We start from the raw sequence: 21,285 nt of genomic DNA, 5'->3' as shown, positions 1-21,285 counted from the left end.
TTGACAAAATGTTGCTTATTTGTGCTTTGCACTTGATAGTTCATGTTTTTTTGTGGTGGTTTGCGGTGGGGGTGGGGATGGCACAATCTCCCCAACATGTGCAACAAATGTTACATTTTCCAAAATTCCGCAAAATCCGTTGAGTAGAATAGTGATCTGTGCAGTGGCAAATTCATTATTCCAGCGATTTTTTTTCCATAGGAGAGATTCACGTTTCGCATTTTGACGCCACTAATCGTACCCATAATTGTTTTTATAAATGTTGATTTCATCTATCCAAACCATGGGGCATATCAACAACAACCGGTGATAATTATCGCTGAGCGCACTTAGCGCTTCGATAATTATCGCCGGCTAGCGCCGATTTTTATCTCTGAGATAGCGTGCTATTAGCAACGCTTATCTCATCAGCGATAAAAATCCTAGCGCTAACTGGCTAACGTGAGATTATCGCTGGAAACCCAGCAATAATCTCACGTTAGCTAGTTGATAGGGCCTCACATACTTAGCCATGATATCCACCTTCCATAGGATATCCTGGCTAAGTCAGTCCTGAAGCAGGCGTAAGGAAAGTAGCGATAACAGGGGTTATCGCTACTTTTCCTGACGCTATGCTTCATAGCGTTAGGCTTGCTGATAGGAGAAATGTCGCTTAGCGACATTTCTCCTCTCATGCCAGGTCAGGAACGCCCACTTTGCATCTCATTAGAGATGCAAAGCTGGGCGTTAGGAATCCTGACGCTAAAGCAAGGTTTCACGCGTTAGCGTGGCCTTGCTGATTAGGCGATAAAATTATCGCCGCTTTTCGGCCGAAAACAGCCGCAAAAGCGGCGAGAATTTTTTATCGCCTGCTTGTTGATATGCCCCCAGGTTCCTTGTAGCGCTTCCTCCCCTGATTTGCACATTAGCACCATCCCTCACGATGGAGACCTTGGCCACTGGTGCAGTGAGGGTATCTGGGGTCCTCGTGCAAGCAAAGGACATGCACCCTTGCCTCTGGCTAAGTAGTAAATGACAACAATAATTAGGGGTGTCATGGGCTTTTCAACCCCAACTAACCCGGTGCCACTGCACCTGCTGCACTATTAACAGGGACCTTTGTGATGTTCCTGGAGCCCCGCCCTACATACAATAGAAAAGAGGTGTATGGGACTGAAAGGCATGGGAGGCCTTGTGCCTAGAGCGAGCAGCGTCTTCGCGGAGGGATCTCGGCGCTCCTTAAGAACAGAGTTAAAAATAAATTGTCAGATTTGGGAAGAAATGAGAGGCAACATTTGAACCTTCATAAAGCCAGCAGGCATCAATCATTCTAAGTGGAAAAGTAATGCAGTGAGCACTGCCTTCAAATTCAGCAAAGTATCAATAAGGCACAGTGGGGGCACGAGAAAGGCCCTGTCTGTCAGTCTGATTTAATATGTGGCAGCATGATACGGAAAATCGAATATAATGTTCACTCACTGAATCCGAGTGCAGGTACTGATATCTGTCCATCAAGCTGGGCCATTAAGGCTGTGTGTGGGCCAGTGAAGCTGGAGTAAGGCAGATGTCTGCCATAGTTTATTTTTTGATGGGGGGAGGGGTGCATTACCTGTCACAGCTGAGTGATGACCATTGGCACAATTTACTCCAGAATCGTCCCTGCACTTGGGCTCATTCGTGACACTCCCGCTAATCCAGTGACAGGGAAACAGGGGACACCAAAACAAAACTACAGTCACTGACAGTCCGAGGGGCGGAGCTCTGCCTCAGTGCCTTCTGGGAGTGCAACTGATGGGATCTCGGCTGACTTGCGAGACAAATGTCTGCGCTTGCGCGCTGACACAAGAATTGTGTGTTTTCACCGTCAGTCACACTTGGCAGTGTCATATACCAGCAACGTGAACAGCAAAGCAAGTTTATGTGTGTCACTAAAAGGCAGAAGAGCCTTAAAAAAGTTGAATTACCTATCTAACCGGAAAGTGCCCTACACGACTACCCGAATTATGTAATGATACAATGTTTGACCTTAGCTACATTTACATGGGTAACTTTAATAGAATAATTTCTCGGTTCAGTTTTCAAAAGCAAAAAATCATCACCAAACGAATTTCAGTCCTGCCCTGCACGTTTTTATATTAAAGAACATCCTGAGCATTCCTGAACAGCTGACTTCGTGGCGCAACGGTAGCGCGTCTGACTCCAGATCAGAAGGTTGCGTGTTCAAATCACGTCGAGGTCATACATTTATGTTTTTACACTTAAAATTAAAATCTGGTAGTTAAAACACTAATTTAAACAATCACTCATTTATTTAAAAATAAATGCAGATACATTTGATATGGATAAAAGAGGAACAAACCTGCTCCTTATACATTGCTAGGCGTACCTAGAAACCCCTGTCAGCTAAACTGTTTTTATGCTTTTATTCATTTTCAAGAGTTTGAGATGTACTGAGCAGCCAAAGTAGTGAGCTCTGGCCCCTCGTGAACTAAGTAATAATGCCCCATCCTGTGTAATATTAACAGGAAACACCGGGGTCAAATAGGACAGAAAATAGTCCCAGACACCAAAATAAAAGTGCCCCCCGTTATCGAATCAGATAGGTAGAAAACTGGCACCTTTGCAAATTGGTGCAGTTTTGAACTTGTAAGTAAACGCAGTAGAATTGTTTTACAGGGTATAGAAGACTGCATGGATTTGTTTTCGTTGCAAGAGATCTTTGTTTTAAAATCATGGAAACCAACAGCAAAACTGACCAACCAGACTGCTACACCTATCACCCACAGGGTGGTTGTGAGAAGTTGGCCTGGCATATGCTGTTCCTAGTTATAGGGACACCTTGCACCAGTCCAATTCGACTCTTATTGATGATAGGTTTAAGACAACCTTTAAAGAAAGCTATCCTAGTGGTAGCTGTGGAGAGCAGCCTTCAGGCTAAGTCTTGAAGGAGTGTTAAGCTTATTGTTTTACCATAATAACCTCTTGAATATCCAAATGAAAGAGTAGCCCACACAGGTATATATATAAAATATATGTATTTATTCTAGACAGAATCCCACAGTCACTTATGTGGCTAGTGGCAAAGTTACACTTCAAACAAGCATTTATAAACACAATAAATAGCACAGAAATCAATGGGCCCCAGGGGGGGACCAAACCATATACTAAAATAGTGGTATAAGAACCACGACAATTCTACAGGCAATGCCTCGGGCATTCAGGATCGCTTGCCCCTTCAGAATCCACCCACAGTTAAGAGGAAGGGGACCCACGGGAGGCGTGTGCAGTGCGAGAAGTTGCTATCGGGATCGCAATGTTAGCCTGTGGAGAATGTCGCGGTTGAATAATTAAGGTTTAAGGACACTTCTAACAACAGTACAAAGTTAAGGCTTGAGACTTAAGGCTTTGGAGAGCCCACCACCACGGGAGTACCGAAGTACCACTGTTACCTGCCCCAGGGAAGCCGGGTGCATAGGTCGATTCTGGTGTCGGGTCGCGGGCTGATTTTCTATGGAAAAGTAGTCCAAACTGCTGCTAGCTGAAAGCGTCGTTGAAGTCGTGAAGATTAAAGTTGAAGAGAAGATAAAGGTGAACCTGAAAGCAGAGGGGACAGAGTCTGGGTCACAGCACAGTGACCAGGGAGCTCACAGGAAGGAGCTCGTGGATGTCGGGTGCTTCAGGTGTGGAAGGTACAGCTGGGCTCTGCAGTCACGGGCTCCGGGAGTCTTCAAGGAAGGCCAGCTTCTGGAGGGCGACTGTCCCACGTCGGCTGAGGGTCACTGCGGTGTTAGTGTCCCGATTGGATCCACTAAGCATTGGCAACCGCAACCCACGCAAGATGAACAAAGCAGCTGCTGGTGCAGACCCACGAGGTCTGAGGGTGCTCTCCTTTGCAGGGAGCGTAGAGCAGGCCTGGAGCAACCAGGGGAACTCTTGGAAAGATAGGTTTTCCTCCGTCAGGGCCCACAAGTTGAGAGACAAGGGACCGCGGAGGGCAGCAAAATGGTGTGCGTAAAAGGGCTCCCACGGGCCACCGGAGTGGACTAGGGGGCTGAGCTTTGGCACGGATGCTGCTTGAAGGTTGGCTCAGAAATGAGCCAAAGCACAACTTCCCCACTGGTCAGGGTCGTGTGCTATGCAAGAGGTGGCCGGGGTCTCGGGGTATGCAGGGATCTCGGCACCCACGTGGTCCACGGTGCTCAGACTTGCTGGGCACGCTCACAGGACTCTGGGATGCACTGGAGACCCACCTCAAGGTTGATGGAAGGCGTCGAAATTCGTGAGAGCAGCGAAGTTCCAACCGGGTATCTTGCAGTCTTTTAGGTGCCTGCCAAGCAGGGGGATAACTCCTTTATCCCAAGGGAGATTTCTTCAGTCAGCTGGGCAGCAGCTCGTCGAAGGTCAGTTCTGTGAAGTCCTGTACGAATCTAAGGCTCTAGGGCAAAGTTATTCCCATATATCCCCAAGGTTAGGGGATGGTCCAAAATAGAGCCTACCAATCAGAGTAGAGGCGGGAAAGGGTGGCTACACCCACTCCCCTTTGTGTGTTTCCCGCCTGGGCGAGGGGCAGGATGCCCCTGAACCGGTTCCAGGTGGTGTATGCAGAATTGGGGCTCTGCAGCTGCCTACGTGCAACTCTGAAAGGACATTTGGTGCACCCACCCTGTTCCAATCCACATATCCTGTCTGGGGAGGTGCTGGCACCTCCCTGCCACAGGAGCCCTATTGTCCAGATGGCGAGGCTGGGGTTTTCCCCAGCAACACCCAGCCAGAGTCGTGTAGGTGGCGGACAGTAGCCATTTTGTGGTACATGTGCACTTTTAAATTGGTGTCTAAATTCTACCGCTTTTCCCATATCACCCTCCTAGCAAGGGGGAATCGTACCCTCATGCCCATGGCTGGACTGGGGGTATGATTCCTTCATGTTTGACACCAAACACGATATGGTTCTGTGTAGCCATTCCCAAGTTACAGCGATGACGCAATAACTTATAATGCGGTTAAGAGTATATGGTATGGCTACACTACAAACAACCCAGTAACAATTTTACGAAGGTTGCAGAGAGGTCCTACTCACGTAGGGGTCCCCCCTCACACATACCTCAGCACCCAGCTCTGTAGGATTACCAGGGCCTGCCATAGGGGTGACCTATGAGAGTATATGTGTTGTAAGGGTGTGGGATATAGGGTACCTACGTCCCTGTAAGGGGTGCTAGCACCACCTTACCCAGACTACAGTAGTGGTCTGGTGGTATCAGTTTGGGTGGCTGTCCCAGGGTGGCACAATAAGTGCTGCAGCCCTGGTAGGCCTACTGGGGGACCCATGCCCTGGGTACCTAGGGTACCATCTACAAGGGACTGGTAGGGCATGCCCAGCATCCAATTAGGTGTGTACCTAGAGTACTTTACATCAGTTTTAGGGAGAAAGCAGATAGGCTGGGGTCCTGGATAGCAGGATCCCAGCCAGACTAGTAAAAAACCACTTAAATACCAGGCAAAAAGTTGGGGGCAACCATTAGGCAGATTCCACTCTCCTACATAACCCCCCCCCCCCAAACGAAAGGAGATAAGGCTAACCTTGTCCAGATAAGCCTTTATTTCCTGAGTGGCCATATAAGGAAGAACCTGTACTAACATGGTTGCTCCCTGTGTCATGGTCCACTTGGGAAATCCTACCCCAAGGGGTTCTAGAGTTTCTCCAAAGTCTAGGGAAATTACCTGTATTGGTTTTTGGGTCAGAGGTGGGCTGGTGGGGTGTCTGAGTCTGGAAGTGAGGCCCTACTTGGGTTGGTCTCAACCTCCTCAGATCACTGGCCACTATGGAAGCCTTTCTGCCCATGACGGGGTCATATCTGGCCCTAAGGGTCAACCTCTGGCTGCCTACAGCTGGGGGTTGGATCCCTTTGGCTGGAATAGTGGAGGGTCCTGGAAGGTTTGGGGCAACTAGGCCCCAGGTTTCCCCGTTCCCAACAACATCCATTTTAGGGGTGCCTATACCTAAGGGTAAGGGGGATCCCTCAGTTTGTAGAGGAATGTTCACCTGGCTGAAACTACTCTGCTGGGTGTCCCTAATCTGTTGATGAGGGGGTTCCTCTGGACAGGGGCCCAGTAAGGGTCCACTGACCTCCCTGACCTCTGCAGCCCTGGGCTGACTGAGGCAGGGTAGAGAGGGGCAGGATACCTGCTCCAGACTGGGTACCACCTTGGAAGAGTCCCCTGCCATCAGAGAGGTGGGCAGGCCAGGCCTGTCCACTTCTGGGGCAGTTACCTCACAAGGGGCAGGATCAGTTCCCTGAGAAACTTGACCCTTACCTGTAGTCTGGTGGGGGGGAGGACTGTTCCTCTTCCCCTGTGCTCTCTGTTTGGGTAGAGTGATCCATCGTTTCAGGCTTCACTCTTTCTATTTTCTCCTGGGGTGGAGGTGAGGCCCTCAGGGTCTCATCCACTCTCTCAGGGATTCCTACCATTTTCAAATGGGCCTTGTGGTCAACCTCAGCCCAGGCTGAGATTTCCAGATCATTCCCCAGTAGACAATCTACAGGCAAGTTTGGGGACACTGCCACTCTCTTTGGGCCAGTGACCCCTCCCCAGCTGAGATTTACTACTGCCATGGGATGATCTGTCCTGATTCCATCTATGTTGGTCACCTGGTAGCTAAACCCAGGTAAAAGCTGATCTAGGGGCACTAGCCTCTTGGTCACCATGGTGACACTGGCCCCTGTGTCCTTATAGGCCACAGCCTCCTGACCATTGATTATTGGTTCTTGTCTGTACCTGCCCAAAATACTGGGGCTCATGGTAAAGTTGGCAAACCCCATGCCACCATCACAGACCATAGTTGCTTGAGTAGGGGACCTGGATAGGTCAGAGTCCCCCTGAGTTCCCCAAGAAATCCCAACTAAATTTTTGGGTGCACTCCCACCGCCTGGGGGATTACTACTAGTAGTAACAGGAGGTGTTGGAGCTGGTTTTGGAGGAACATTTTCTTTATTGCCATTCTTAGGACAGCTGGAGTCAGTTTTCCAGTGGCCAGGTTGCTTACACACATGGCAATATGGTTTCTTGTTATTAGAGGAAGTATTTTGGGACCCACCCCCAGCACTGGGTTTTTGGGGCCCTTCAGAGGACTTTTCTTGTTTATCATCCCCACCTTTCTCTTTGGGCTTAGTGGAATCCTTCTTCTGGTCACCAACTTGGTTCTTAGGTCTAATCCTGGTTCTGACCCATTTGTCTGCCTTCTTTCCCAATTCTTGGGGAGAGGTCAGATCAGAGTCCACCAGGTGCTGGTGTAAAAGTTGATTTTGACAATTATTAAGAATCTGCTCCCTCATAATGAGATTATACAATCCTTGATAATCATTAACTTTACTGCCATTTAACCAACCTTCCAGTGCCTTGGTTGCACAATCCACAAAGTCTACCCAATCTTGATTCTGTGCTTTCTGGGTGTCTCTGAACTTAAGCCTGTATTGATCAGTGGTTAAGCCAAACCCATCTATTAAAGCAGCTTTCAAGATATAATAATCATCAGCATCCTCTTCTCTTACAGAGAGGAGCTTGTCTCTACCTTTATCTGAAAAGGAGAGCCACAGGATTGCTGCCCACTGCTCTACTGGGACCCTTTGTACTCTACAGGCCCTCTCAAGAGCAGATATCCATTTGTGGATATCATCCCCATTCTGATAGGGGGGCACAATCTTGTGGAGGTTCCTATTGTCAGGGACTTTCTCTCTAACTCTAGGGATTTCATCACTGCCACCAGGGATCTCTAGACCCCACTTCTTTGAAGCTTTCTGAAGCTCCAGGGCTTCCCTGTCCAATGCTAACTGTTCTCTTTTAAGCTGAAGCTTAGCCTGCTCAAATTTGATCAGTCTGCATTTCCTCTCATGGGAGGATTCTCTTCTCTGAGAAGAGGCAGAGGACCCTTTGGATCTCTGAGAAGGGTTGGATCCCACTGAGGGGGATCTGTGCCTTCTTGGACCCACCACTCTCCCACTAGGGATGGAGGGAGTGCCTCTTGGGCCATCACCTCCATGTTGTGAGTGGTTTGTTTTTTCCAGGTCAGGACTTTCATCCTCTTCCTGGTCTTCATCAGAGTCCACTCTGGGAGTGTCCTCTTCTGATGGATGCCCACCCACTCTGTCTGTCCCTCTGGACCCTATGGATTCCATAAAGTCTGCTATGAGCAGGATTTCCCTGAGACGTTGGGTGTTGGCACCTTTGTTTGTCTTCAGTTTTCTAAGGGTGCACATCTCCCTGAGCTCTGCAAAGGAGAAATGATCATACTTATCAACTGGGACCCTTTGGGGTCCTTCTGGAGCCTTAGTGGCACCTGCTCCTGAAGACATGTTTAGTGTAGTGATAGTGGTGTATCTACCTACACTAAGTGTGGCCTACTGAACCCTCTCTTGAGTTGTAGTCAAGGTGTGCTAAACCCTCTACACACAACTCTAAGTTCAGTAGAACTTATTGTATTCTAGCTTGAATTTATATGTACCTTTGGTACCTTGTGGCTTTCACTTTAGAAATTCAATTTGTTATCTGGTAAAACAATGGCAAGCTTGAATCCCACCGCTGCCACCGATGTGAGAAGTTGGCCTGGCATATGCTGTTCCTAGTTATAGGGACACCTTGCACCAGTCCAATTCGACTCTTATTGATGATAGGTTTAAGACAACCTTTAAAGAAAGCTATCCTAGTGGTAGCTGTGGAGAGCAGCCTTCAGGCTAAGTCTTGAAGGAGTGTTAAGCTTATTGTTTTACCATAATAACCTCTTGAATATCCAAATGAAAGAGTAGCCCACACAGGTATATATATAAAATATATGTATTTATTCTAGACAGAATCCCACAGTCCTTTATGTGGCTAGTGGCAAAGTTACACTTCAAACAAGCATTTATAAACACAATAAATAGCACAGAAATCAATGGGCCCCAGGGGGGGACCAAACCATATACTAAAATAGTGGTATAAGAACCACGACAATTCTACAGGCAATGCCTAGGGCATTCAGGATCGCTTGCCCCTTCAGAATCCACCCACAGTTAAGAGGAAGGGGACCCACGGGAGGCGTGTGCAGTGCGAGAAGTTGCTATCGGGATCGCAATGTTAGCCTATGGAGAATGTCGCGGTTGAATAATTAAGGTTTAAGGACACTTCTAACAACAGTACAAAGTTAAGGCTTGAGACTTAAGGCTTTGGAGAGCCCACCACCACGGGAGTACCGAAGTACCACTGTTACCTGCCCCAGGGAAGCCGGGTGCATAGGTCGATTCTGGTGTCGGGTCGCGGGCTGATTTTCTATGGAAAAGTAGTCCAAACTGCTGCTAGCTGAAAGCGTCGTTGAAGTCGTGAAGATTAAAGTTGAAGAGAAGATAAAGGTGAACCTGAAAGCAGAGGGGACAGAGTCTGGGTCACAGCACATTGACCAGGGAGCTCACAGGAAGGAGCTCGTGGATGTCGGGTGCTTCAGGTGTGGAAGGTACAGCTGGGCTCTGCAGTCACGGGCTCCGGGAGGCTTCAAGGAAGGCTAGCTTCTGGAGGGCGACTGTCCCACGTCGGCTGAGGGTCGCTGCGGTGTTAGTGTCCCGATTGGATCCACTAAGCATTGGCAACCGCAACCCACGCAAGATGAACAAAGCAGCTGCTGGTGCAGACCCACGAGGTCTGAGGGTGCTCTCCTTTGCAGGGAGCGTAGAGCAGGCCTGGAGCAACCAGGGGAACTCTTGGAAAGATAGGTTTTCCTCCATCAGGGCCCACAAGTCGAGAGACAAGGGACCACGGAGGGCAGCAAAATGGAGTGCATAAAAGGGCTCCCACGGGCCACCAGAGTGGACTAGGGAGCTGAGCTTTGGCAAGGATGCTGCTTGAAGGTTGGCTCAGAAATGGGCCAAAGCACAACTTCCCCACTGGTCGGGGTCGGGGTCGTGTGCTATGCAAGAGGTGGCCGGGGTCTCGGGGTATGCAGGGATCTCGGCACCCACGTGGTCCACGGTGCTCAGACTTGCTGGGCACGCTCACAGGACTCTGGGATGCACTGGAGACCCACCTCAAGGTTGATGGAAGGCATCAAAGTTCGTGAGAGCAGCGAAGTTCCAACCGGGTATCTTGCAGTCTTTTAGGTGCCTGCCAAGCAGGGGGATAACTCCTTTATCCCAAGGGAGATTTCTTCAGTCAGCTGGGCAGCAGCTCGTCGAAGGTCAGTTCTGTGAAGTCCTGTACGAATCTAAGGCTCTAGGGCAAAGTTATTCCCATATATCCCCAAGGTTAGGGGATGGTCCAAAATAGAGCCTACCAATCAGAGTAGAGGCGGGAAAGGGTGGCTACACCCACTCCCCTTTGTGTGTTTCCCGCCTGGGCGAGCGGCAGGATGCCCCTGAACCGGTTCCAGGCGGTGTATGCAGAATTGGGGCTCTGCAGCTGCCTACGTGCAACTCTGAAAGGACATTTGGTGCACCCACCCTGTTCCAATCCACATATCCTGTCTGGGGAGGTGCTGGCACCTCCCTGCCACAGGAGCCCTATTGTCCAGATGGTGAGGCTGGGGTTTTCCCCAGCAACAGCCAGCCAGAGTCGTGTAGGTGGCGGACAGTAGCCATTTTGTGGTACATGTGCACTTTTAAATTGGTGTCTAAATTCTACCGCTTTTCCCATATCACCCTCCTAGCAAGGGGGAATCGTACCCTCATGCCCATGGCTGGACTGGGGGTATGATTCCTTCATGTTTGACACCAAACACGATATGGTTCTGTGTAGCCATTCCCAAGTTACAGCGATGACGCAATAACTTATAATGCGGTTAAGAGTATATGGTATGGCTACACTACAAACAACCCAGTAACAATTTTACGAAGGTTGCAGAGAGGTCCTACTCACGTAGGGGTCCCCCCTCACACATACCTCAGCACCCAGCCCTGTAGGATTACCAGGGCCTGCCATAGGGGTGACCTATGAGAGTATATGTGTTGTAAGGGTGTGGGATATAGGGTACCTACATCCCTGTAAGGGGTGCTAGCACCACCTTACCCAGACTACAGTAGTGGTCTGGTGGTGTCAGTTTGGGTGGCTGTCCCAGGGTGGCACAATAAGTGCTGCAGCCCTGGTAGGCCTACTGGGGGACCCATGCCCTGGGTACCTAGGGTACCATCTACAAGGGACTGGTAGGGCATGCCCAGCATCCAATTAGGTGTGTACCTAGAGTACTTTACATCAGTTTTAGGGAGAAAGCAGATAGGCTGGGGTCCTGGATAGCAGGATCCCAGCCAGACTAGTCAAAAACCACTTAAATACCAGGCAAAAAGTTGGGGGCAACCATTAGGCAGATTCCACTCTCCTACAGTGGTCTTCCCCCAAACGTTTTGCCTGCTTACCTCCTCTTTTTGCTGTATCCTTTTGTTGGTCTTAGTACTTTAAGCACTTTACAACTGCTCTAGTGTCCTGGAAGTGGACACTAGGACCTGGGGATGGGCGATGGCCAGGGAGGTAATCGGGGACCACATCCGGTCAGGGGGCGTGGACACACACACACACGGACACAAGGAGGGCAGTGGGACAACAGGAAGGTCAGCGGACACGCGAGCTGTATCACCAAGTAAATAATAAAGAAGTACAAAACTTATCGGTGTCGTGATCCTTTATTGTGGGGAGACAAGACAACTGGCCGACGAAGGCGAGATCGGCGTCGCGGCGACTGACAGAGCCCACCCTGGTCCGGAGTGCCGGCTGGAAAACATCGATGCCATCCGGTCGCGAGTCGTGACAACGAACACGGAGCCAGGAGCCCACCCTGGTCCGGGGTGCCAGCGGAGAGAAGAATAGATGCGGGAGCCCACCCCGGCGCTAAGGAACTGAAGTAAGCGGAGCGCGTGAGGTGGTTGAAGAAGCTGAGGGAGATAATAATCTCGCTCGCGTGAGTTAGACGAACTCTCGCGAGAAGAGGCGGCCATCTTGAAGTCAGGCAAAACGAGCCAATAGGCTTTCAAGATAGACGGCGGCCATTTTTAAGTCAGGCAATAGTGAAAAAGCCTGAAAAACGAAGAAAAGAAAAGGAAAAAAGGGCAAAGAAGGTACATTAAAGGAAAAATAACAAAGAGAAGCACATAAAATTAATTTGAAGACAGAAAAAAAAAAATAAATAAAAGAAAAAGAAAAGAGATGAGTGACGAAGACTCAAAGAGCACACAAGCTGTGTTCCGCAGGCCGCTACCATTCAGCACATCGGAACCTCAAGCAGGCATCAGATGGGAGAGATGGATACGGACACTGGAACGCTACATGCGCACAACAGATGTCGTAGAAAGCAAACAGCTAGATCTGCTTATTAACCTTGCGGGGGACGAAATAGAAGACCTGCTCCTCACATTCCCGAGTGACAGAACGACAGACTACAAAGGTGCAAAAGCATGCATCACAGAGAAATTTGACCCCCAACGCAATATCGACTTCGAGAGGTACACGTTCAAAATGGCGTGCCAACAAACAGAAGAAAGCATGGATGATTTTGTGTCAAGACTGCGGAAGTTGGTAACGTATTGCGAATTCGAAAAGTTCGACAACGAAGAAGCAATACGTCTACGCCTCATCGAAGGGTGTCAGTCAGTAGACTTCAGAGCACGCATTCTAAAGGAACCGACAACACTTGAGAAAATATTGACGATGGCTCGCACAGAAGCACGGGCCACGGAACATACCAAGCAAATACAGAGAGGCAAAGAGAAAGGAATGGCAATGGCGCATCGTGTCACGGAAAAATTCAAAAGAAATGACAACAAGGAGCAGCCACCTACAAGAAAAACTAACAACACGTGCTACAGGTGTGACCTTGAGTTTCCGCACATCGGTACCTGCCCAGCCATGGGCCAGAAATGCAGAAAATGCAATAGAGACAACCATTTTGCAAGTATGTGCATGAGCAGGCAGTTCAGAAGTGAGAGGGGACGAACAGCCAGACCAAGGATGACAAGCACAAGACACGCCCGACACATGGAGACGGCGGAGAGAGGATCGTCCGAGGAGTCAGACGGAATGACAGTGTCAGGGAGAGAAGAGAAGCTATACCTCATGTCCGACGCGCCCAAAGAAGGAAGACAACAAGAACACATCCAGCTGGAGGAGAAACAGCAAATAAAAAAGACAGCCACAGTAGACATTGAGGTCGGACGCCATAGAGCGAAATTCGTGCTCGACAGTGGAACAACATGCAACATAATGTGCATGTCAGAATACATGAAAATGGAAACAAAGCCAACACTGTCGCCATCGACTGTAGATGTGTTCACGTGGGGATCAAAGAAACCGGTCGAAAACATGGGAAAATTCACCGAGACTCTCACATATAAAAATATGGCATACCAAGAAGAGATACACGTGCTGAAAGGGGACATTCCAGCACCGTGCTTGCTGAGCAATGTCACAGCACAGGTCATGGGGCTACTGGCCATGACGTATCACATGACGGGAAAAGGAAACATACTACAAGAATATCAAGGAATACTTAAAGGTCTGGGAAAACTAAAAGGCAAGCAGATCACGCTACACATAAATGAAGCAGTATGACCTGTGGCACAGCACCACAGGAGAGTGCCAATTCCTCTACAGCCGCAAGTGGAGGAAGAGATAAACAACCTCCTACAGCAAGATATCTTAGAGCATGCAGACGGTCCGACACCGTGGGTGTCACTGATAGTAGTGGTTCCGAAAAAGAACACCTCCAAAATACGGATTTGTGTGGACATGAGAATACCGAACACCGCCATCTCGAGAGAACGTCACCCAGGGCCACATCTGAACGACATGATAAGCCATCTGACAGAGGCGTGCAGGTTCTCAAAGCTAGACCTGTGCAAAGGCTATCACCAACTAGAACTGGATCCCCAGTCGAGATACATAACAACTTTCTTCACACACCTAGGACTGTTCAGGTACAAAAGACTAAGTTTTGGTATCTCGTCAGTGGCTGAAATATTCCAAGAAACAATAAGACAGGTGATACGGCCAGTACACAACAGTTTTAACTACAGCGATGACATCCTATTATTCGTGAAGTCTGACGAAGAACATGATGGTGCCCTAAGGCAAGTGTGCACACAGCTGGAGCAGGCAGGGCTGACACTGAATGGAGAAAAGTGCGAACTAGGGAGAAAAGAACTTGTATTCTTCAGACACATATTTTCAAAAAAAGGGATGAGGCCAGATCCCAGCAAAGTAGAGAAACTACAAAACACAAAGCCACCGACAGATGTAGCAGAAATAAGATCATTCCTGGGCCTGGCAAGCTACTGTGCCTGATACATACAAGACTTTGCCACGGTGATCACACCGCTAAGAGAACTAACAAAACAAGGACAGAAGTTCATCTGGTCTCAACAATGCAATGAAGCGTTCGAGGAAATTAGGAATGCAGTGAAGACTGTGGAGAACCTCGCATACTTCGACCCTCTGCTCTGCACCGAACTGACGGTTGATGCAAGCACAGTAGGGCTAGGAGCGATACTAGCACAACACCTGCCAGGAAAAGAGTCACCAAGAAAAATTGTTGCCTACGCTAGCAAAAGCCTGACAGACATCGAGAAGGCGTACTCACAGCCAGAGAAAGAAAGCTCAGCGGTGGTATGGGTATGTGAGCACTACCACATGTTTGTGTACGGGAAGCGGTTTACCATCATTACGGACCACCAAGCGCTGGTAACAATATATGGCAACCCAGCGGCAAAGATGCCGCCAAGGATTGAGCGCTGGGGCATCAGACTAATGGACTACGATTTCACAATTGTCCACAAACCAGGGAAAGAAATAATCCGGCAGACTGCATGACGAGACATCCACTGCCACATGCCGAGGAAAAGGCCTCAGTGGCAGAGGAATACCTAAACTTCGTGCTCATACAAAATACACCGGCACCAATAACATTAGCAGAGATAGAGAGAGGAACTGAGGAAGATGTCACTCTCCAAGTGGCCAGAGAAACAATGAGACAACAAAGGTGGAGACATGTCAACAACAACTGCACGTGGAAAGGAGGAGTAAACAAAGAAGAGATACTGGCACTGCAGAAGATAAGTGGGGAACTGTCAGAGACAAATAACGGAATAATAATGCGAGGCACCAGGATAGTGATGCCAAGTTCACTACGGTGCCAAGTAGTTAGTATCGCACATGAATCGCACAAGGGCATCGTCGCAACAAAGAAGCTGCTGAGAGAGAAGGTGTGGTTCCCTGGACTGGATCGTCTAGTAGAAAACACAATTGCAGCCTGCCACCTCTGTCAAACAACAGGCCAGCCAGCAAGACAAGAACCTCTGCACATGTCGGAGCTGCCAAGGGCTGTATGGACGACATTAGCAGCTGACTTCTTCGGACCGCTAGACACAGGAACTTGCTTACTGGTGATAATGGACGAGTACTCCAGGTTCCCAATTGTGAGGCCAGTATCATCAATGTCAGCAGCAGCTACTCTGCCAATAATAGACAAGATATTTGCGGCGTGGGGCTCACCAGAAACGTTGAAGACAGACAATGGTCCTCCGTTCGCAGGAGACGAATTCCGCAAGTTCATGGCCTACCTTGGAATACAGCATAGGAAGATAACGCCACTGTGGCCACAGGCAAATGGCATGGTCGAACGGTTCATGAGAAATATCAAGAAGGCAGTTAGTTCAGAGAGCAAAGCTGTCACGGATATCGTTGGGCCAAGCGCTATGCCAAATGCTGAGAGACTACAGAAACACGCCACATGGGTCCACAGGAAAATGCCCGGCGGAGCTGGTACTGGGGAGGAGAAGCAGAACGAGGCTGCCGCAAGTAGAAGGACAGACAGCATCAGGGCACGAGAACGTAGCAGACAAAGACAAGGAGGCAAAGAGAAAAATTAAGGAATATGCGGACAGCAAACGACACGCCACCAGGTCGCAACTACAAGAAGGAGACACTGTAGTAGTGCGACAGAAACAGCAACGGAAATCTGACAGCATGTTCGCCCAAGAACCATTAACGATAACAAAGAAATATGGAACAATGATTACAGCAGAATCGGAGAGCAAACGAATAACGAGAAACAGTTCACACTTCAAAGGTCTAAAGGAAGAACTGGACGAAGAGCAAGCATCAGGCACTGAAGAGACGAAGAAACTGGAGCGCTATGGAATGGGTCCAGCAGGCAACACAGGGCCAAAGGAAGAGACAGAACTGGAGACAAGGCCGAGAAGAGACATAACGAGACCAAAGAGACTGATAGAAGAAATGTGATACATCTCTGTGAGTACCATTCCATGTGTCACATCTGTACATATCACTTTACATTACGAAGAACTATAGCTCGCCAAAGTGACACACGTCCGAGAGTTGGCTAGTATTTGTCATCACATTTTTGTGACTAAGGGGGGAGATGTAGTGTCCTGGAAGTGGACACTAGGACCTGGGGATGGGCGATGGCCAGGGAGGTCATCGGGGACCAATCCGGTCGGGGGGCGTGGACACACACACATACGGACACAAGGAGGGCAGTGGGACAACAGGAAGGTCAGCGGACACGCGAGCTACATCACCAAGTAAATAATAAAGAAGTACGAAACTTACCGGTGTCGTGATCCTTTAGTGTGGGGAGACACGACAACTGCCAACCAGTGCTAAAGTGCATGTGCATCTTCCCTAAACATGCTGACACTGGTGTATGCATGATTGGCATGTTAGTTTACTGATAAGTGCCTTGTAAAGAGGTACCATATACCCAGGGCCTGTGATCTAAATGCTACTAGTGGGTCTGCAGCACTGGTTTTGCCACCCGCACATTAGCCTTTCAAACCTGTCTCTGGCTTGCCATTGCAAGGGGTGTCTGTGCAGGTTACTGCCACTTCGACTAGGCATTTAAAACCCCTTGCCAAGCCTTAAACTCCCCTTTTATTATGAATAAGTATCTCCTAAGGTAGGCACTAGGTAGGCCAAAGGGCAGGGTGCTGTGTAACTAAAAGGTAGGACATGTACTGTTAAGTTTTACATGTACTAGTAGTGACAAACAGCTCAATTCCCTTTTCACTACTGTGAGGCCGACCCCTCTCAAAGGCTAGCATTGGGAATTATTTAAAACACTGCGGACATTTCTCTGCTCTTAACTTAGCTTTGTGTGCCTACAGTTTGTCTCCAATACATGTCTGGGTTGGGTTACTACTATACTTTGTGCACTCCCTCTATGTAGCCACAAACACAGGAAGGGTGGGCGTGACAGAGAACTTATCTACATGCATCTGATAACTCTTCCTGGGCAGGAAACTGGAGGGGGAGTTGACACTCACACCTGAATAGGCAGTGTCCTGTGTCTCTCACAAAGGGATGATTGCCTCCCACATATAGCCTGGCTCTCTCACAAAGTAGCCTGGTGGACAGAGCTGGGATAAAGGAGGATCTGTACACTTCAAGGGTTTGCTTCGAAGCCACCTGCACTTCAAAGGCACAATTTAGTGTAAGTACTGGGGCTCTAACCCTACCAAGATAGTATACTACTGGAACTGTAAAGAACTCTGCCAGGAGTAAAGAATGCTGTGCTCCCAGGATTGCCACTCTGCTTGACTGACTGTTCTGAAACAACTGCTTCTCTGCTTTGCTGAGCTGCCCTGCTGCCTGTCGATCTCTGCCCTGCTGAGGACTAAGGCTGGACCCATCCCACTTGAACCCAGAGTGGCTCCCAGGGTTCGCTGACTTGCCTCATGTTCTGAAGTCTCTGCGCCATCGAAGACTTCTCACAACCATGCTGCTGGACTCTACCATCTGTGAGTCCTCCCATGCTTGAGGTATCAATCCACACATGGGCCTCAGAAGTGGGTTCTGCAGCTCTTTTTGTTTCAAAATTGACACTGTGCCAACTTTGCGCCAAATGAAAACAACACATTGCCCTTCTACGCAGATGCTGATAGACAAAATCTACTCGAAGGACTGCACGGCTTGCGGATGATGAATAGCGTGACTGGACAATGATGCAGTGCCTACATCTTTAAGGAGTTCAGCACCGAAGCTTTAATCAACTGCGTGGATCATCACTGAGGCATCACCTCCATCCACAAGATCCACGAGGATGCAACGCCTCCACACATCGAGTCTTCTATGTTAGCACTTGCTCCATCCAAGGGGCCTCATTTACCAGGTAATGTTGCCTCACCCTGCAATAGGGAGGCGTGCCATGGGTGTTACAGTGGGTGTCCCCACAGGACACCCATGGCATTTAACACATGTGCAGATTTACAAGATTTTTAAACCTGAGAATGTGTCAAAAGCCTACTACTATTTCCCAGGGGAGGCGTAAGGGAGGCGCAATGAGGAGAAACACCTTTATTTCTCTTTGTTTTTCCTTTTTCTATGTGTGCTGTATTCTGCAGCACACACAGAAAGAGGAAAACGCCTCTTGTATTATTTTTGTGCAGAACGGTGTTCCTTCATGCACAAAAATAATCATCTCTGCAATGCAGGCACCATGGTGCAAGGGTGCCTGCGTTGGCGCATGCCTGCCTGTTCTTGTGCACAAGCACAGGGGAAAAGGCCAGGAATGCACCATATCCAATAGACACGGTGCATTCCTGCCCTTTTCTTTTGCCATAGGGTGGCGCCGCAAAAAGGCTTGTGGCGCCGCCCTATTGCAAAATCTCATAAATGAGGCCTAAGGTACTTTGTCTGCATGACCTGTCTGAGTCATGTAGCTGGCCCACCCTCCATCATGGTCAGCCTGAATTTTGGATGTACCCCATTCCAGCATAACCTCAAAGTCAAACCTTTTGACTTCTAAGGACTAATTTTGATTTATTCTTAAAAACTTCATAACTCCGTTCTACTTATTGAATTTTTGTTGTTTTGTTCTTGATTTATTCACAAAATTACTTTCTATTTTTCATAACCTGAGTGGAGTATTTTTGTGGTCTTTCCTTGTGTTACTGTGTGTGTGTGTGCTTATGTTGCACAAATGCTTTTATACATTGCCTCTTTAGATAAACCTGCCTGCTCTGTGCCAAGCTGAGAAGAGGTTATCTTTAAGTGTGTATCTAGCTTACTCTGACTAGGATTGTGGCCCCTAATTGGACAGGGTGCATACCTTTGCCAACTAGCGACCCAATTTCTGACATTAAACCATAAAACTGTCCCACAAACACCCAAAAACAACTGGCCACACACTGACCTGTGAGGCGAGCCCTCCAGGCACTGCCTCTGTGTCCGATAGAGGTGGCCACTGGAATTATGCAATTCTGGGGGCCACAACTGTTTTTGCATACTTGAGGAATTACCTAATTTGACAGGTAATCCATCATCTGCTGCATATTCTGTAGATTTTAACCCCAAAAAATAGTTTCAAGCTCAAACAGATCAAAAGTTAAAAACAATGCAGCAACATGTGATCGTGCATAGTGGAAGCCCTTCGTGAAGGTTAACTGAACACCTTTCATTTGATTATTTCTATATTTACTTGTTAAACTGAAACTAATGAGCTGACATCTTGGTCCACGTAGTATTATCATATGTAAAAATGTCAAACTTTTGAAATAATGCTATAAAAAAGGTACCACCTTATGTCATAACTTTAGATTTTTCTTGCTGCATAATTTAGTGCTCCCCTGCCTCATAATTCCAGTGGCCCAGCCTATAATCCAGTCCGACCCCTGCTGTACTCTAGCCCTAACACTAGCACTGCTTATTACACTTTAACTCTTTGTTAGATACTTCAGTTGGAGAACAGTAGAGGGCGCTGTGGTACTAGTATGTGGCCGATCAGGATGATTCATTCTTTCCAGTTGTAGAATGGAAAATGAAATATGTCGTTTTCAGCGGAATTATTATTTTGTTTGAACACGGTATAGTAAAATGGTAATTTCCAGAGTCCGAATGTATTTCGTTATGTGCGTTTGTAACAAAACCATCAAGGAAGTAAGACCAATGAAGTGAGACGAAATATACGATAACTATGCGAGTATTGTATTAAAGGCGGGAAAGGGAAAGACAATAAAGAACAGAGTTAATACATAACAAATTTTGAAATGTCAAGTTAAAAAATGAAGTTGGAAGTCAGAAAATATTAGCAGAGGATGGTTTCGATCCATCGACCTCTGGGTTATGGGCCCAGCACGCTTCCGCTGCGCCACTCTGCTGCATACACTTTCGGCGTGCTACTTTATTTCTGATATCGCAGCTGCTGTGAGTTACACACGATCACTGATGTGAAATGCAACAAGCAGAAATAGCTTGAAAGTAAAACACACATTGTGCTATGCACTTGTATGGGGCAGAGAGAGACCTTATATATTTCATATAGAGCGCAAACTAATCCTATAGATCTCTGTAAATAAACGCAGCGCTCGCTACTTTGAGATTTTACAGGTTTTTCTTTTTTGTTTCTGCCGATTTCTTAGATAGTTCCGCAGGCTTTTTTCTTCTTTGCAGCTTTTCACGTATATTACTGGTGTGATGAGTTAATCCACGTCACTGGCTACAAGCACTCAAAAAGACTAATAACTGACTGACAGAGACTAGTAACTGACTGACCACAAACGCTCAAGAGAGTAGTAACTGACTGACCACAATCACCCGAGAGACTAATAACTGACTGACCACAAACGCTTATTCAATGCTTTTCCCCCTTAAGAGTGCTGCAGAGAGACCATTCAGAGCGGGACCCTTCGGGTGCAGTAACACCCCCCTCCCCTCGAGTCTCCCTTTCTCTCTTCACATTGCATGCAGTGCACTGCGTGAACCCACTCATCGAGAGAGCTGGCGTTCACTGTCCTAGGACAGCATCTGGGGACCTGCAGGGTTTGAAAAAATGGTGCAGCTGGTTTCTCCGGAGTAAAGTTGAGGGGTCCAGTCAGCGCTGGTCGGCCTGGGGGGCGCTGGTCGGCCTGGGGGGGTGTTAGAAGCGGACAGACTGAGGGTCTTAGAGGTGGCATTGCAGAGAAAAATCTGTGCGTGATAGGTTACCTTTAAGTGCACAATTGACCCACTCTGACACACACTGGAAGGTCGCAGTACCTTTCACAAATAAATGTGGCACAGCGTTCTATCAGTAAGCGTTGGTGGTATAGTGGTGAGCATAGCTGCCTTCCAAGCAGTTGACCCGGGTTCGATTCCCGGCCAACGCAGCATGTTTTTCTTAACTAAATATAAAAAAATAAAATTACTGTTCTATTTTATAGCAAATTATGTATCCTGTCATAGTACTAACATTGTGCTGGACCCTTCTCTTCTCTTTAATAACAGCCGATGGCAGAGGAATGCAGCGCTTATCTGTCACTCAGATGTGAAAGGTCTGGGAACAGTAGAAGGAACTGGGAGAACACAGAA

General features: G+C 48.1%; 2 non-coding genes across 2 annotated transcripts; both read left to right on the top strand.

The window, feature by feature from the left end:
* The first annotated feature begins 2,146 nt into the window (after positions 1-2,146).
* TRNAW-CCA (transfer RNA tryptophan (anticodon CCA)) lies at positions 2,147-2,218 on the top strand. Its single transcript has one exon. It is a non-coding gene; the product is annotated as a tRNA-Trp (tRNA).
* An 18,793-nt stretch (positions 2,219-21,011) lies between these two features.
* On the top strand, positions 21,012-21,083 carry TRNAG-UCC (transfer RNA glycine (anticodon UCC)). The gene has a single exon. It is a non-coding gene; the product is annotated as a tRNA-Gly (tRNA).
* The last annotated feature ends 202 nt before the right edge of the window (positions 21,084-21,285 follow it).

This window comes from Triturus cristatus, chromosome 12, assembly GCF_964204655.1.
Source record: "Triturus cristatus chromosome 12, aTriCri1.1, whole genome shotgun sequence".
Classification (NCBI taxonomy): Eukaryota; Metazoa; Chordata; class Amphibia; order Caudata; family Salamandridae; genus Triturus; species Triturus cristatus.
This window is presented reverse-complemented; position numbering and strand designations above follow the sequence as displayed.